Consider the following 16,503-nt stretch of genomic DNA (forward strand, 5'->3'; position numbering starts at 1 on the left):
TAACAGAAATTTCCAACTTTCATGTCCTGTAACAGTGACCTTGCCTTTACCTTGTGCCAAATGTTAAAGGTGTCCAAGCTTCTCTGTGAAAAACTGTAGTGATTTGCTGCTACAGGAACTTGAAATAACCCAGCTGTTTCCAGCCATGTCTGCATCACCAGAGTCTGGAGTGGTGACACACGCAGAACAAAGAGGTGTGAGAGGAGAACATATCATACACAGGACAAGTGCAGTGCCTGGAGTTCCCTTTGGGATCCAGAGACTTCAAAGAGGGATTTACTAACTCAAGGCTCAGATTCAGGTCATAGTATAGAACCTTGAGTTCAGTTATTATTGCACACTTCCATATGAATGAAATAGCTTGACTATTTAATTCTAAAGACCCCAACCCTCTTCATTTTGGAGCTGCTGAGCTCTCAGCTCCCAAGACAGCCACTGAGATCTCTGTGTGCTCAAATCTTCTAGAAATCCATCCCACTGCAATGTAATTCTAAACCAGAATACATCCCTGTTCTGCATGACATCAGACACAAGATTCTGGTTGTTTGGCCTCATCTGGAAGAATACACATAAAACTGTCCCAGCCATTGCCCCTTTTTACATCTTCAAAGCAAGTTATTTTTCTTCTCTAACACGGAGCATAAAAATAACACTGAACTCTCTCATATGCTACTGAAAAGAGTGAGAGAGAAGATTAAATATAAGGAAAGTAATTGGCTCCATAGGAAATGCCTCAATTCCTACAGCATGACAGGTCTGAATGCTTGCACAATCAGGAAAGCAAACACCAACATACAGAGGGAAAAAAGTTGAAAACCAAGATTAGTATTTTGTGGAGGGGAAGGAAATGCAACTTACTGTTTTCATTTCACCACAGTTGTTTAAACAAAATGGAAACATGAAGAAACTGTGAAATTTTTATATTTCTAAAATGTGCAATAGAATTCAAAGTGAATAGTGTCAGATTACTATCATGGGGAATGAACTTGTGTGCTGCTGTGCCTCACAGATATGGTAGACTGCTGACATCAAACGAAGAAATGCAGTGAAAATATAGCATTTATGTGCTGGATGAAAAATGATTAATTTATGACTCTGCAGCTTTGAATGTCCTGACTCTCTTTGAACTGTCAGTTTTCAAAATGCTTTCCAGAGTGCCTCTTTTATTTATCCTCTCTGCACTGAGCAGAGTGTGGAAGTGCTTTCCCTTTTCCCTGAAACTTGCATCTGATTGGAGGTGTGAAGACCAAAGAGAAGCAAAACTGTTTGAAAGAGTCTGTAGCAGCCCAGGAAATGCCACAAGGGCACTTCAGACACTTCTGCAACCTCTTCATCCTGATAAGCCAAAGAAGAAAAGCCAACTCAGAAGCTTGAAATTTAAACTTTTCAATCTTTCTCTTCATGTAAATAATTGGTTTTTGTCACTTCTACCAGAAGTCTGGATTTACCTCCACAGCCAGTTCAAATTAACTTTATGGTTCTTAAGCACCTTATTTCAAAATAATCTAGATAGTGGAACAATGCAGAGACACTGTATTCCATATGATGACAAGCAAAATTATTTTTTCTCATCATTTAATATCTACATAACAAAAGGACAGGTTTCAGAAAATTTGGACTTGGTTTAGATTGAATGTCTTTTCACGTGGAAGCAGCAGAACAGGGCATTTTAGGGTATCCTCAGTGACATAATGCAGCAGACTGTATATATAAAAGAGCATCATAAACCAAACAGAGGAGGTGGTTCCTTTACTCAATAACAGACATACAGTGGCAATCATTCATGCTGTGAGGTAGCTCAGAAAGACTCTGGTCCAACCCACTGCTGAGAGCAGGGCAGATTGCTCAAGGCCTTGTCCAATCAAATTTTGAATATCTGCCAGGCTGGAGATTGTACAGCCTCACTTTCAATACCTTCCAATGTTTCCCCCTCACTGTGAAAAATTCTTTATAACAATTTAACAGAAACTTTCCTTGCTGCAACTTGTTAATTCTTATATATCTGGTTTTTTCACAGGTGAATGGAGTGTTTTACCTTGGTAGCATGTCACAGCTCCAGGAATAGCTCTGTGCAAGCAAGCAGCCTATCTCCAGGTAATGTGTCCACTGCAAACCCTTAGTTTTTATTTATCTTACTTACCATGATCCTTTAAAAGAATGCAAAACAGGAGGGAATAATGGACTCAATAGGTTTTCAGAAGTCTGCTAATTCATTAAAAGGACTGAGTATTGCAGTTATTATTTTGACAGATGTTTCCTTGTTTTGTCCTACACTAACCATTTGATTGCTAATTTTAAAAGATTCTCAAGTTAATAGCGTGCTGACAGCCTCAAGGGAGGAAGTGAGAATTGTGATTTCTTTTTCTTTGACAGGAAATTAGTCAAGGTTGACACACTGGCAGTTCAATATGGCACATGTTCTGGCTAAATATTGCTGCTTATTTCTGTTTCTCCTTTGCTTGCTTCTGTAAAAGGCCCCAGCAAGTATACAAACACTGGTGTTCTCAATAACCCTGCAGTTATTAGTAAGCATTTAACTGATTTGGCTCCCTCTTTGGAAGTGAAGTACACATTTATGAGAATAATTTGGAGGTTTGAACTCTTGTTCAGCTCTCTCTGAACTCAGGTGGAAAGGCAGAAGAAGCTGGTTTGAGATTCTGTTCAAAAACATGTCTTGTTCAATCTAATATTAACTTCTTTTGTACCAAGAAGTAATAGCAGGGTTATTCTGTCCTGCTAAGTGTTGTTTGCTGTGTTTCTGGTGGCTTCAGAAGGTCCACACATGAATATTAAATGCTGTAAACTCATGGCTGCCCCAGCTTCTTGAAGGCAGGAGGCAACAGAGGATGGTGAGAAAAGAAAGATCAGTGCAATAGGCAGTGGTGTGGGTGCAACAGCAGCAGCTGTGTAGACTGGCTGTGGTTTAAATCCACATGGTAGCATTTTAAGTAAATGTTTGGCAATATCCATTGAAGAATTTTTTAAGAATCCTTTCTGTTCATGATAAACACAGGGAAGGAAACAGCAGGCTGCAGAGGTGAACAGTGAAACTTGCTGAGCAGCTCAATATGAGCAAACAGCAGATCAGCTCTAGGAGCACATAAATTGAGTATGACCTGAAAATAAGGTAGGGGTAGATTAGGAAAGGTTTTGGAGAATGAAGGGAAGAGAATCAAAAAAAGATATTTCAGGCAGGTTTTGACAGAATCATTTAAAAAATAACCAGAGTAAAAAGTGTTGTTGAAGGAAGTCAGTAGCATAAAGAGACTGAAATGACAGTTTTAATTATACCGTTAATATATTAGGGGAAAAACAAAAGTAAAGAAAAATTCAGTAAATAAAGTAAATCCAGAATGTTTTAAGACCACTGTACATGGGAGGTTTTTATAGTGCTGCTGCAAGGGACAAGGAAAAGAAAGTGGGAGAAGTGAAAATATTTGGAGCAAGGTGAATTCAGTGTCATGGGTTTATCAGTAGGAGCTGAATAGTGAGATCAGCTTGGAGAAACTGTGGAAGCTCCTGTAGCAACAAAACAACTGCTAGAAGCAATTGAAAGTGAAATTGATTGCACAGAAAAAAAAAAATCAATACACAGAAGAAGGACTGAGTTGTGAGAAGGAAAAAATCTACACATTCCTTTAGACCTCATTAATCAATTTCCTTCTTTGAGTTATACACATAAAATCTTATGCACTTTTCTCTGGGCTGTAGCAGTGCTTGCTGCAGGGAATAAAGGCAGCACCTGGGCTGGTATATCCAAGCACTCGTGGTGGTGTATAGGGGAGTATTCAGGAAAACTTGTTTACCAGCATTTCATCTCCCTTTCCATTCTCTGTTTCCCCAGGAGGTAAGTCAGTGTAAGTCTGACCTTTCTTCTCAGTGGCTGGTTCCAGCCAGTCCACCACAGGAGTTGGAGTGCTTTCAGAATTTCCTGCTGAACAATACCTGGTGATCTGATTACCAAGTATCCAAAGCAATCTGATTAAGATGTATCAAAATCAGCAATTTTGAATGATAAACAAGTAATAGCCAATACAAAAGCATTCACTGCCAAAAACTATAATATTATCTTTGAAGCCTGAAGAATTTCCTCAAGATTTAAATTTATTAATGACTCATTTCTTTCTGCTGATCCAACTGGATTCAGTTTGTCATGATCAAAGCTTTCTGGGTAAAAAGAGAATGAAAAATGAAGAGAAGCAAGCAAACACTTTTCCTTTCCAGAAAGCTGATCTATGTATCTAATTTGTTTAATGTATCCTTCAAAAATGTTTATAGGCTTTTCTCATTCCCCTCTGTAGACTTTTTACAGAGAAGGATTTTTCTGTCCTTATTAAAATAACAGCAAATTTATTTAAAAAAATTGGAAAGTCTTCAGGGGGAGCGGACTTATCCTAGGAAAAGCATCTGCTTTGCAATCTGTACATCATCATCAGAAAGACAGAAATTTATTGTATGAACAACAAAGTTTTGTCTAGAAAAATATACTATGTCAGAGTATCTGAGTGTTATTTCTGGTCAGAGTCTTCTGAGAGTGCAGGATTTCTCTGGACACTTCCTCTACACTGAGGGAGGGTAATGAGAGGCTCATCTCTTAAATAATGCTGTTCTGGTTTGATTAGGTTTTTGCTTTCTTTCATTTGGGTTATAGTGGACACTGTAGAAGCTGCATGCCTGGCTCAGACACGGTGAAGCAATGAAGATTCATTCCAATGGGCGCTCATGCAGGATTTGGCTGCTGCTCCCAGTGAGCTGGGGAAGGTGTTTGTGCAAAGACACTGCCAGGATCCCCCAAACACACACAGAGAGCACAAAAGCATGTGGCATTAGCTCTGCATTCCATGTCTCCACTAAGAAATTCTGAGCTCAAACTGCTCAGGTCAGTCCCTATGTGCAGCAGGAGCCAGGTTTTGAAAAGTCCAGGGAAAATGATTTCCCAAAGGGACCGATGGTTGGGGTACCTCTGTTTCCAGAAGTGAATGTGTTGTACCTGAAAGGAACTCAGCTTTCAGCCCAGCACTCCTTGTCCCTGGCCACAGGCACTGGGGGGTTGTGGTATTGACCCAGGCAGGGTGGCCCACAAAGGTGTGGATGTCACACCTGGATTCCAGAGGATGCTTTCCTGAGGATGTGTGGGTGAGTTCCCTGGGGTGCAGTGGGCTCAGCCATCCCCTCCCAGGTCCCTGTGCACCCACAGCTTCCTCCCTGGTGGGGAGGTACAAGAATAGAAAAGATTGTTGCTCCTGCTGTAATGTTGGAGAACAGTGTGATCCTTCCTTGGGGCCTGAAATAAAAGTGGAAGTAGGTCACTCCTCTTCATTTGGATAGCTACTCATAGGCACATTATCCAATTAAATTATTCTCTTATTAAATATTTCCAAAAATTGTAACCTAAATGGGTCTCATTCATAGATAACTGGCAAAAAAGCCTCCCTTTTGATGTATCCGAGAGATGTTTTAATTTAACTCTCTTAAAAGTGTGGCAAATGGCAAGGACACCCCCTTTCCTTCTGCTGGAGGCATCACCCTTGGCTCTTGTCTAACACTGAGGCAGAGCAGGTGTTCTCATTTCGCTCCTGACACAATCTCTATGTGACCATCCATCAATTTAGCTGAAATCAGGTGGTCCATCAGTGCTGCCTTTTCCTGGAGTTGTTGTGAGGTGTTAGTAAACAGGTATGTTTATTTGCATTGAAATTAGAAATGTGCAAAACACTTTGTTAAAGTATACTGATGATAAAATAATGCTTATTTTTAAAGTTTCAGATTAAAAGTACAAAGTATTGGTTTACTGGTTTTGTCTTGTCAGTCCACCAACACTAACAGATGCATGAAATGTGAAAGGTGTATTCCTACTGCTTTACAGTAATTTCAGTGAACATATATATCTGGTGTTTCTTGTGTATATTAAGAGTATCTTGAAACTCAAATGCTGATTTCATAGGTATCATGAGGTAACATCCTTTTATGAGCACATAATAACTGCTATGACCACATAAAATGTGAATAATCTCAATTGTTGTAAGCTTCAGAACACTCTTATTCCTTAATGACCAGCAGAACTGAATAAATGAATTATATTGAGCAGCTCTTTATTATAACCCTACCTATGGGGATTAAAACCCAGGGTGAATAGAGGAAAAATGTCATCCAAATAGATGTGAAGATAATAGTTCAGTCCTGAGCACAGTAGATTGATATTTGTTAAATATTCTGCCTTTTCATGCATCATTTCATTTATTTTTAAGCCAATTGCACTTCAGTTTTTCAGAATATTTGGTGCAAGAAGAGAACTGGGTTGGACTTGGAATCCAATAAATATTGAGCTGTGTTGTTCTGATGTGCTTTCTGGTTGGATTCCCCCTACCCTACACACAGAGGGTGGGTCGAGCTGTATTGGCTCTACCAAAATAGATACTGTGCTCAATAGACCTTCATGCACTCAGGCAATGGAGAGGTTTTTCATTAAAACATGATGATTCTAATCAAAGATAAACTAGTAAAATAAAATGCAAATTTCAAACAGAGTTCTGTAGTTCTGTTAGTTCTTTTTTCAAGAATGTATTTTAATTCCATCTTTTACAGGACTTTGCCTTTTTGAACAACATATCTTAAAGGTTAACTGTTTTTCCTTTTCCTCTCTTGTCTATATAATGTTTAATTCCAAATGTACTGAGAAGTCCAGATCACAAAGAACTTTTATGAGATCTAAACTTCTGTAATTTACAGAAAAATAACTACTTGGTTCCTAATGCTTAGATCTACCTCTCCTGTCATATGATCCTTCAGTTGTAAAGATTTATTTTGCCTGAACCAGTTCCAAACTAAACCTTAATGCTGCAGTCTCAACAGATGCTGATATTTTCAAATAAAAATGATTCATTTGTATTTTTAGAGAGCATCTATCTCTAGATTTTATAAAATCTATAGATTTTATATTTTATCTAAGTTTGTAAATTTGGAAGGGAGACTGTCTTGTGATGATAAGTTTCTAAAATACTGCACTGGATCTGACCATTCATTGGCAGAGTCCAGCTCTTGGTCATTCAGGTCAGGTCAGAGCTGTAAATACAATCTGCACCAGCACAGTGAAAGAGCAGATCTGAACTGCTGTTAATCAGTCTGTGACTGAAGACAGCCATCCCTACCCTGAAACTTGATGGAGGGGAGGGAAGGGCAGCAGGAATGAGGGGGAAGGAGCAACATGGAATCTACTGCTACCATTGTCTATGTGACACAGGAAAAAGTCTGATTCTTCCATAAGATTCCTAGAAAATTTGGACTTGGCCAGTGTAAAAGAATTGGCTTTCCTGGGTTAATACTTGCCAGATTAACCCTAAAATATGTAGCAAACCCAAAAGAAGTTAAAAAAAAATAGGTGTGAAAGAAAAAATATTTCATTTTTTACATTTTTCTACAGAACATTTTTAAGCCTGCTGTATGTCACTTTCACCTTTCAAGGACTGGGATAATAAAGCTATTTTTATTGTCTTCCCTCTCCTCATCCACTGCCTAAAATATCCCAGGCAGCAGAATGGATTAGCATTTTCTGCTCCACAGAAAATAACTTGATAAGAGAGCGTTCGGTCTGCAGAAGGTGCTGAGAACTTGCCTGGCCCTGCATTACAGGAATCAGAAGTTTAGGACTAGGGGATTAGGCAGCAGAATCAATATCTTTGTTCTATTTTTGCCATCCTACAAAGGAGTCTAGAGTCTTTTAAATCAAGGAGAAAATTTGCCATATATTTTTGGTACTATCACTGTATAGTTTGCTTTCTGTGGAAAGTAATATCAGCCCTGCACTTTGCTTTCAGTCAGTGCCTAAAGGGACAATATCTTCATGTGCTCCTTTCTATTTGTGGCATGGCCAAGGGCAGCCCTTTAACCAATTGCCAAATTGTTTCTAAAATCACAGAAGACCTGCTCAGCTTGTTGAAGTTTCCTTTATGAGTTTCTAATTTTTTGAGACGTGGAAAGAAAATTTAAAATTGAGTCCACTTATTATATCTTCAGCGAAATAACTTCTATGGGGAGATTTTCAACATTTTTCCCATTAAAAACATTTTTAAAGTATCTTTTCATTTAAATGAGGCTTTCATTTTTAAATTATGTGCCTAGATCCATCATCATATGTATTGCTTTTAAAAAGTGAACTTCTCAGGACATGCACCATTGTGCTTCAGGTGAAATGGACTTTGGAACTTGCCAAGGTACATCCAGGATGGGCCTCTGCCTGAGAGCCCGTGGCAATCAAACTGTGAAGTGTTTGCAGGCTGTTTTGGGCCACAGCACCTGGAGTACAGATAAATGCACACTGACTTTGGGAAGCCTCACCTCCAGCCTGACTGTCCAAGATCAGGGTGAAGCCATCTTGAACTTCAGATTTCTGACAAAACTTTTATAAATGATGAGTAGATATCAGAAGTGCTGGTGCATTATGGTATCAACTTGTTTGACATTTGAAATATTTTTGCATCCAAACCATAGTAGCCAGGTTGTTGTGCCTAAAGTATAAATATGAACCATATTAAAATAGATGTATTGATATAAACTTACTCTTCAGATAATATGAAGAAGCTCACTTAGTGCAAGAGAGAAAAATTAATTGGTAGTTCTTTATGGCTCCCAAGTGGCAATAATTTCAGCTGATGTAAGCAGATAGTGGGTATCTCACAGATGGGCAAAGGATATGAAAGCTGCTTCCCCTTTTGAAGAGGATAACCCTCACACTCACAGCTGGAAATAACTAACTTTTGGCATTGCTTTGTTTCAGTGTATAAACCTTTGTAGGAATGCAATGGACCAAATCACAATGAACAACTCTAAATTAGACACTTTGTACTCTACACTGAACATGTAATTACAAATAATAGCTCTGCTGCTGTTTGAATCTTTCTCAGATGAAGTGCATGTGCACACATTGTCATGGGATAATTACATATAACATTGCAAATGCCAGCTGCTCGAGGGATATTCTGCCATTTTCTGGGTCTGTTTCTCCTCCATCTCCACCAAAAGCTAAGTTTACCTGTGGTACAAGCATGTTAAGCAGCTTCTGTATACAGCCAATGCCACTTTGGCTGTCTTGTACTGTGGAGAATATATTTCACTGCTCTGGTTTAATCCATTACTCTGAGGAGAAAAATGTAAAGTCAGAAAAAAAAATAGCATTTGTCTTTGAATACAATTCTTACACTTCCTTTGTACATGGAAAACTGCATTTCAGGCTGGGTAAGACAATTGTCTTCATTTCTTCCTAATTATCTTGAACTGATTGCGACATTTTTTAATTTAAAGTGTAGTTGCTTTTCTTCATCTTTTTAAGTGTCCTTGTTCCATCCTAGAGGGAGATTTTCTGTACTCAACAAGCCTTAAAAAAAGTATTGCCAAACTGTGATTATGGAAGATAAGCAGTAAATGGCAGTGTGTGTAGCTGCAGCCTGCAGGGCTCAGGTCCCAGACTGCCTGAGGCAGGAGCAGAACTCTCTCTTTGACCCAAGACTAGATTGGTTTTTCATTCTCCATCCTGCCTATTTTTGCTGTCTGGCACTAGCCCCAATGGCTGGAGCAGTTTATCATCACAATGTCTCAAGCCCAAGTTCTGATGTTAGTTGTCAGCACTTTTAAAATCTTCTGCCTCCTGAGTTTGTCACTTCTTCCTGTATTTGCATCAACACTCTGGATTTACTGCACAGATCATGAGGCACATAGGTAGCTGCCTCCTTTAGGCAGGACACAGCTTATCTTGTGCTGGCAGGTCTGATACTGGCTGTAGCTGTAGATTTGGCTCTTGTCCTCAAGAGAAGGAATCCTGAGTATAATTTATAATAATAATTTCTGAAGCATGAGAATCTAGCAGCTGGTGTAGTGCAATAAGGTCTGTGCTCACAAGATTTTGTTAATCTCTTTAAGACTGCATTAGCATTCTGTTCTATGTGTTTTGGTAGTTTTCAATGTGTGAGGACTTTCACCTGACAGGTACTGAAAGTGCTTTGTCAGAGTAAAACCAAATTAAAGGGGAAAGAGGGGACACTCTGTCAACTTCACCTGTACTTAGTGTGAAGCTTCTAAAGCTTCTTGCTTGGCAAGGAATTAAGAAAAACTTCACAAACATAAGGATAAGATGATATCTAAGTACATCAAACAGCTAAGTGCAGGGGATGAAAGTTCATTCATTTTTTCAAAGCATTTTGAAGGAACTCTGAGGCAGGCTGTCTCTAATACCATCTCTTTGCTAATACTCCTGTCATTGTGGCATCAAGCTGAAGAGCTGAGCAGTCGTGCAGGAGCTCCTCAGGGAGAGGAGCTGCAAGACCCCATTTCCCAGCCTCTCTTTCCAATAGGCAGCAGAGATTGAGGCCTAATTTAGTGCACATTGTCATTGAACTAAACTGCTGGTTTAGTATTGATTTCAGTGGAGCAGAACAAGGCCTAGCAGTTCTGACTGCAGTTATAATATATGGAAACTGAATAGATACAGCTGAGGGCAAAATGAATTCCACTATTTGGAGAGAGGGAGAAAGTTGTACATTTGCAATTACAAGGAACCAAAAATATTTTGAATTAGTCACAGGACATTCAATAGCACAATTTAAGACTCTAACATAAATAAACTCTGCTTGTTCAGAAATTTGTATGCAAGACAGCAGTAAAAAGGCTGAGCTAGCAGTCCTGTAGAAATATTTGCATTCTCACCAGTTTCAAAGCATTGGTCTTCTGCACTTATGTGCTTGTAATAAACCACTACTGAAGGCTGAATTTGAAAAATAAAGTAGAAGATTATTTCACTGCTGACACAGGACTAGCTGTATATCCAAAACAACATCTACTTTCTGTAAGTGCATCAAGTGTCACTGCTTTAGTAAGAAAGGGATAGAGAAGTTTGGTATTTTGAGCAAACCCTCAGCAGCATTCCATGGCTGATTTCTGCTTTTGTCATACACTTTCAAGCACAAGATGCAATAAATAATTCTGAATTCAAAAGTACCCTTATCAGGAGAGAGCTGTGTTTGTTCTACTCATCACACAGTTCTTGTGTAAGGGGAAAACTCATGCTGAAGTTTTGTGGAGCTCCAAACACAATTATTTGAGAAAACTATTCCCAGCATAGTGACTTTCTTGCACAGAACTGATGTTTATTTATTTACTTTTATGATTTTGTAGATATTCAAAATTTCTGCAATTTTGAAAGAGCTCCAATCTATTTCTCCAATTTTTCAATCACAATCTCTACATTTAGGCACTAATGCTTAATTGAGCATCTTATGGTGGCACTTCAGTGATTTAAATAATTGCACACAGATTGTCAGCATGCTGCAATTGCTTTGAAATTCACTTTCCATAAATGTTTTTGCAGCTAAATAGAGTTCTTGGTCTTGCATCTGTATTCAAAGGACACACAGTCTTCCTATAGCTTGTGACACAGCTGAATAGTCAAGGAATTATTTAAAAATAATTATTTGAGCAATCCATTGTATGATGGAGCAAAAAATAGGATCAGATCAAGAACTGAATGTGCAGTTCCCCAGTGTCCTGAAAGCCCTAAGTAACAGCAATTAGAAACTCTGGCAGCAGCAAATTGCAAATGTGATTAACCTTAAATGGAAACAATTTTATTAAACTAAAGATCTGATTAACAACTGAACTGCACAATGCAGATTTTCCAGCAGGGGCTACAATACTACCAGAACCTACAATTTAATGCTGATATGAGTTAATTTGTTTCTTTGCATAAGTGCTGTGGTAAAGAATTTTTTTTTTAAACCAGACATGTCCATCCTTAAAATAGTTCCTAGGGGATCTATTGTTCCTAGTCAGAAAAAAAAGGACGATGTGAACTCATTCCCACTGATGGGCATCTCTTGCTTTCTGGGGCAGGTATAGCAATAGGTATTGCTGCCTCCCTTCCACTCTCTGTAGTGATATTTCAAAATGTCCACAGTTTTTTTCCAGCATCTTTCCTTTCTGCCCAGCAGAATTAGGGAACGGTCCCTGTTTGAAAGCTGTAAGAAATTCTGAGGTGATGCACAATACTGTTCCATAAATTCCTTGTCTGTTTTTTATAAAGCTGTTTTTACATTCAGAACTACCCAGCCAAGGTGTGAAAAACAGAGGCAGACAGAATATCATAGCCAATGCAATAGTCATTGCTTTTATTTGTTCAGTCCGCATATTAGGCTTCTCCAGAGAACTCATGACACACCTGGAATCAAGATTTTATGTAAGAATCCCCACAGATCTAAACCCACCATGCTCAGTTTTATGGAACAGGAAATGAAGGCACAGCTCATGGGCAGGGGAAAACCGCGGTCTATGCACAAATACCAGTAAGAGGAGACCACCTTCATTTGCAATTTCTAGGGATGTTTTTCAAGTCTTCTTCCTATAGCCATCTTCTATACAGTTGAAGAAGAGTTCTACAAAGAAAAGATTTTACCATCAATTGGTACATCCTCACTTTTCCTGTTGCATATGGCCAGTTTTCTGTGGAGTTTAGGTAGCACAACATACCAGTGTTTATGAATGTGGGTGGGTGGGAGCAAAGTCCTGTTTAGCATTTCATGTAGGAAGTGAAATGTTTCTGCAGTCCATCAGCAGAATAAAATGTATGTGCCTTTTGATACTTCAAGGCTTGTTATCCCAGTGCAGTGATGTAGATTTTGACATACACTGAGCTTTTCTTGTGGGGAATCCAATTTTTGTTTTGTGTTTGGGTGAGAGTAGTTGATTCCTTCCAGAGGAATGAATGGAGCACTGTGTGTGTGGTGCAGGGATGTCCAATCCTCACTTGTGAGACTTCTGGCATTATAACAGCCTCTTTTGTGAGGGGAACAATGTCCCTCTGCCACTGCTTTCCCAGTTCCCGGGGCAGTGCTGCAGTCCCTGCAGTCCTTCTGCCACTGCTGCCATGTGGCTGCTGCCTCTCCACTCCCCAGCATTTGCTATGGGAAAGGAATCTTGTTCCTCATTCAGAAAGTTGGGAATGCAGCTCATTAGAATCTTGGCAGCATGAATGAAGCTTGTCATTTAACATCACATCTCATTATGGCTCAACAGAAGATATAAATTGCCAGATAGGGAGCAAATTCAGTACATTATGGATTTAGTAATCTCTTTTTTTTCCCCCATTTTAATATTTTGGATATTAAATACAAGAGCTTAAACCTCTCACTGAAGTGTTTTTGAAAGTGATCTAATTTCTTCTAGATCTCCAACATTACTGTGCTGCCCTCTTTCTGCCAGAGAATCCAAAGGGCTTAAGGAAATTAAGTGCTGCAGATATGATGCAAGATTTGCTGAATGGCAACTCCCTTAACTCATTTCCCTTAAGAAGAAATGAGTTCTATTTATACATTTTCCTTCAATTCCCAGAGTGTGTCCCTGACATCACATAAAGGATGCTACACTTCCTACCAATTCTGGGGTGAAATTCTTGAGCCTTAGGGAATGTTCACAATCCTCCTGTCAAAATCCTGTGTGCATTCTGGAAAAAGGCACAATTTGCTCACTTCCCAATTGATAATCCTCTCTAGTATGTTACTGTTGAATTCCTTTGATTTTGAATGATTTCATGTTATGGTTTTAGGCCTGTTTTACACGGCTGTGTGGTGTTCTCCCTACCCACACACTCCCACTCCTGTAGTCAGACTTGCTGCCGTACTTCTTTTTTGCCATCTTTTCTAAAAGCACACATTCTCTGTATATATAACTATATATATTCTCTGTATATATAACTATATATATACTGCACTTACAGTTGGGGAAAATGCTTTGTTGGCTTCTGTGTAGCACCTTTTCCTGATGAAAGCTAAGAAGACTGCAGTTGGGTGGGCTATTGTTAGTGGCAGAAGATTCCTATGGTACAAACATTCATTCCCTTCCTCAATCCACGCAGATCTCCAGGACAGGCTGAGGAATTATTGGCCCTCATTCCCCAACAATTCCTGCCTGTGGTGGGGGCAGGCAGCTCCTGCCTTGCATGAGTCCTGCACATGGGAGGGAAGGTCTTTTGGGCATTCCTTTAGTCTTTAAAGCCTTGCAGAGGGAAATCTGCAGTAATACTGTCAGCACTAGGAGAGCTATCATTGCACATTGATGCAATCAGGCACAATCTTTCTTTTCATTCCCAAAATGAAGGGATGAGGAGAGGAAAGAATCCTGACACAATCTGCTATGACCATTAGACACTGGTACAAGGAAGAAGGTGCTCACTGCCCCTTTTAGTCTCTGTTGTAGCCAGTTCACTGAGTTTTAATTAATATGAAGAAACAAAATCAGAAGTAAGTAAATCAAGTAAAAACCAAAACCATGGTGAAAACTAGCAAACTGAGATTATATTATTGAGAGAGAGAGAGGAGATTTATCCCCACAGTTCAAGTTGCAGGTACAGCTATGTCATCTATATATAGATTTTAATTTCCTGTTAACTGTGTCCATTTCTGCAATACCTTCTATTTAAACAGGTATTCTTCTGCAATTATGCTGTACATGAGTCTGTACTCATGTTAGCCATATTTACAGGTGCAAAGTTCAGCTTTCACAGTAAATTGAAATACTGAATGTCTGTAAGTCAGGTGGCAGAGCTTCACTAGATGTGTTTAAGCCAGTGTTGTCAGAAAAACTGGAAGATCTTTTAATGAAAAAACACCAGTTATGATTTTAGTTATTACAAGGAATAAGCTATTTACACTTGTTCAGCTTGTAATTTTTGAGCATTTCGAGTACCAGAAGGTGTATTGATGTCTATAGCTTAGAATAAACAGAATTTTGAAATTACTCAAATCATACTGAAATAAAATTTTTAAGAGTCTGAAGCAGCTTTTAATGTTTAACCATGAGTATCTGCGGTAGCTGAGCTGCAATGAGACAATCTGTAGAAATTAAATTAGCATCCTTGAAGTGATTTCCACTGATTTAACTAGATCGGATATGATTCATTTTGTTTTAATTAAAACTGCAGTTTAGACTCTGTGGCTTTCCTGTGTGAGTGAGGCCTCAGAACTGAAGGTACACCAGAATGCAATCTCACCCGGCCCAGCACATTCAACACCACTCGTTTTTAAATCACATCATTCTTCTTCTAGGATGAGGAGGTGCTAAAGAAGTGCCAAGTCACAACACAAGACCCATGGTTAAGCCATTGCTACAGTCTGGCAGGACTGCAACTGGCAGTGTCATCTGTCTTACTGTGTTTCTTTGCAGACACACTCTGGTTTTCCCCTGAAGCAAACTGTGCTCTGAGCATAAGGCTGGCTGTGCTCTCTTCAGGGCACCTGGGTTTTGTTGGAGCACAGACTTCAAGTGCTTTTCACACCTGCCAATCATTAATTAATGCAGTAAGTTTGACTGCAAAGAATGGAACTGCTGTAGAAAAGTGTGGCTTCCCTCCTTTATTAAACAAAACACAGAAGAACTGAGTTTGTTAAAGGAAATAACAAATTACAAAAAACAAATTACAATAACAAATTACAAATTTGTTATTTCCTTAGCACTTGCTAAAGGATGCTGTCTCTGGGCACTTGTTCTGTGTAGTTTGGGTGATTGTATTAACAGTTCAGATGCCTTAGATGCCTGAAATTAGGTGGGATGAACAGGGGGTCTAAGCCTGTTTCAGCCAATGACCTGATTTGCCATGGCTTCTGCAGCTATTAACACATAAAATAACTGTAGCAAAGAGAGAGGCTCCCACAAATAAGCCAGTATTTAAGGTTTATCTCAAATCAAGAGTCACTACCACTTTCCCTGCATGCTGGATCGTTGCCTGAGGTCCAAGTGTTGGTGCAGTGTGAGCACTGCAGCAAGGTCTGTACTGTCAGCACTGATTGCTGTGGGAGGGGAATGCACAGTGAGTTCTGACTGAACAGGTACCTGAACTGCCTGAGAAGGGGAAGCAGAGCCCTGCCATTACCGTGGGTTGTGGTAGTAGATAAGTAAGTACTGGTGCTTTATACAAGTGCATGCACTCACAGCAGAACTCAATCTGTCTATGCAGTGGTGGTGGTTGTGTGAATGGGGACTGACGTCAGAAAAGCTTCAACCTTTTGATGAAAAGCTTAAGTAATTGCTCTAATCTAAAAAGTGCACCAAGCCAGTAATGCAGCCTTGTGATTTCATCAAATGCCATGCTGCCTAGCTATTTTGGGCAGAATCAAAAATGTTTGCAGTCTATAACTATGACGTGGTTTATACAAATAATCTGATCATTAAAAAAAAAAAATCTATAAGACTTAAATTGATTTCATTTATCTACTGTCCAAGCTGTAGTGCCATCATCTGTTTTTGTTAGAGCATCACTAAAAATTCCATTCCAGTAATTCCCTATGGTCACCAAGCATTTAGTAGAGAGGATAAGTTATTAGAAAAGGTTATTTTAGCTATTTAGCCTTGGGTACTGGGTTTGGAAGTATAGCTCTTCCTTCTGCTTTCAAATGTTTTGTTGGGCTACTTCATGGAGTGTTAGTATTCTCTAACTCCTATGTTCAGAAAATGCATATGAAAATGTCA

General features: G+C 39.2%; 1 protein-coding gene across 1 annotated transcript in view; it reads left to right on the plus strand.

Moving 5' to 3' along the window:
• The first annotated feature begins 2,027 nt into the window (after positions 1-2,027).
• LITAF (lipopolysaccharide induced TNF factor) overlaps positions 2,028-16,503 on the plus strand; it is a 34,955-nt gene continuing 20,479 nt past the window's right edge. The window contains exon 1 of the mRNA XM_005487653.4: positions 2,028-2,094. The gene's annotated coding sequence lies outside the window, so the exon portion shown is untranslated. The remainder of the gene's footprint in view (positions 2,095-16,503) is intronic.

The sequence above is a fragment of the Zonotrichia albicollis genome, chromosome 16 (genome assembly GCF_047830755.1).
Source record: "Zonotrichia albicollis isolate bZonAlb1 chromosome 16, bZonAlb1.hap1, whole genome shotgun sequence".
Classification (NCBI taxonomy): domain Eukaryota; kingdom Metazoa; phylum Chordata; class Aves; order Passeriformes; family Passerellidae; genus Zonotrichia; species Zonotrichia albicollis.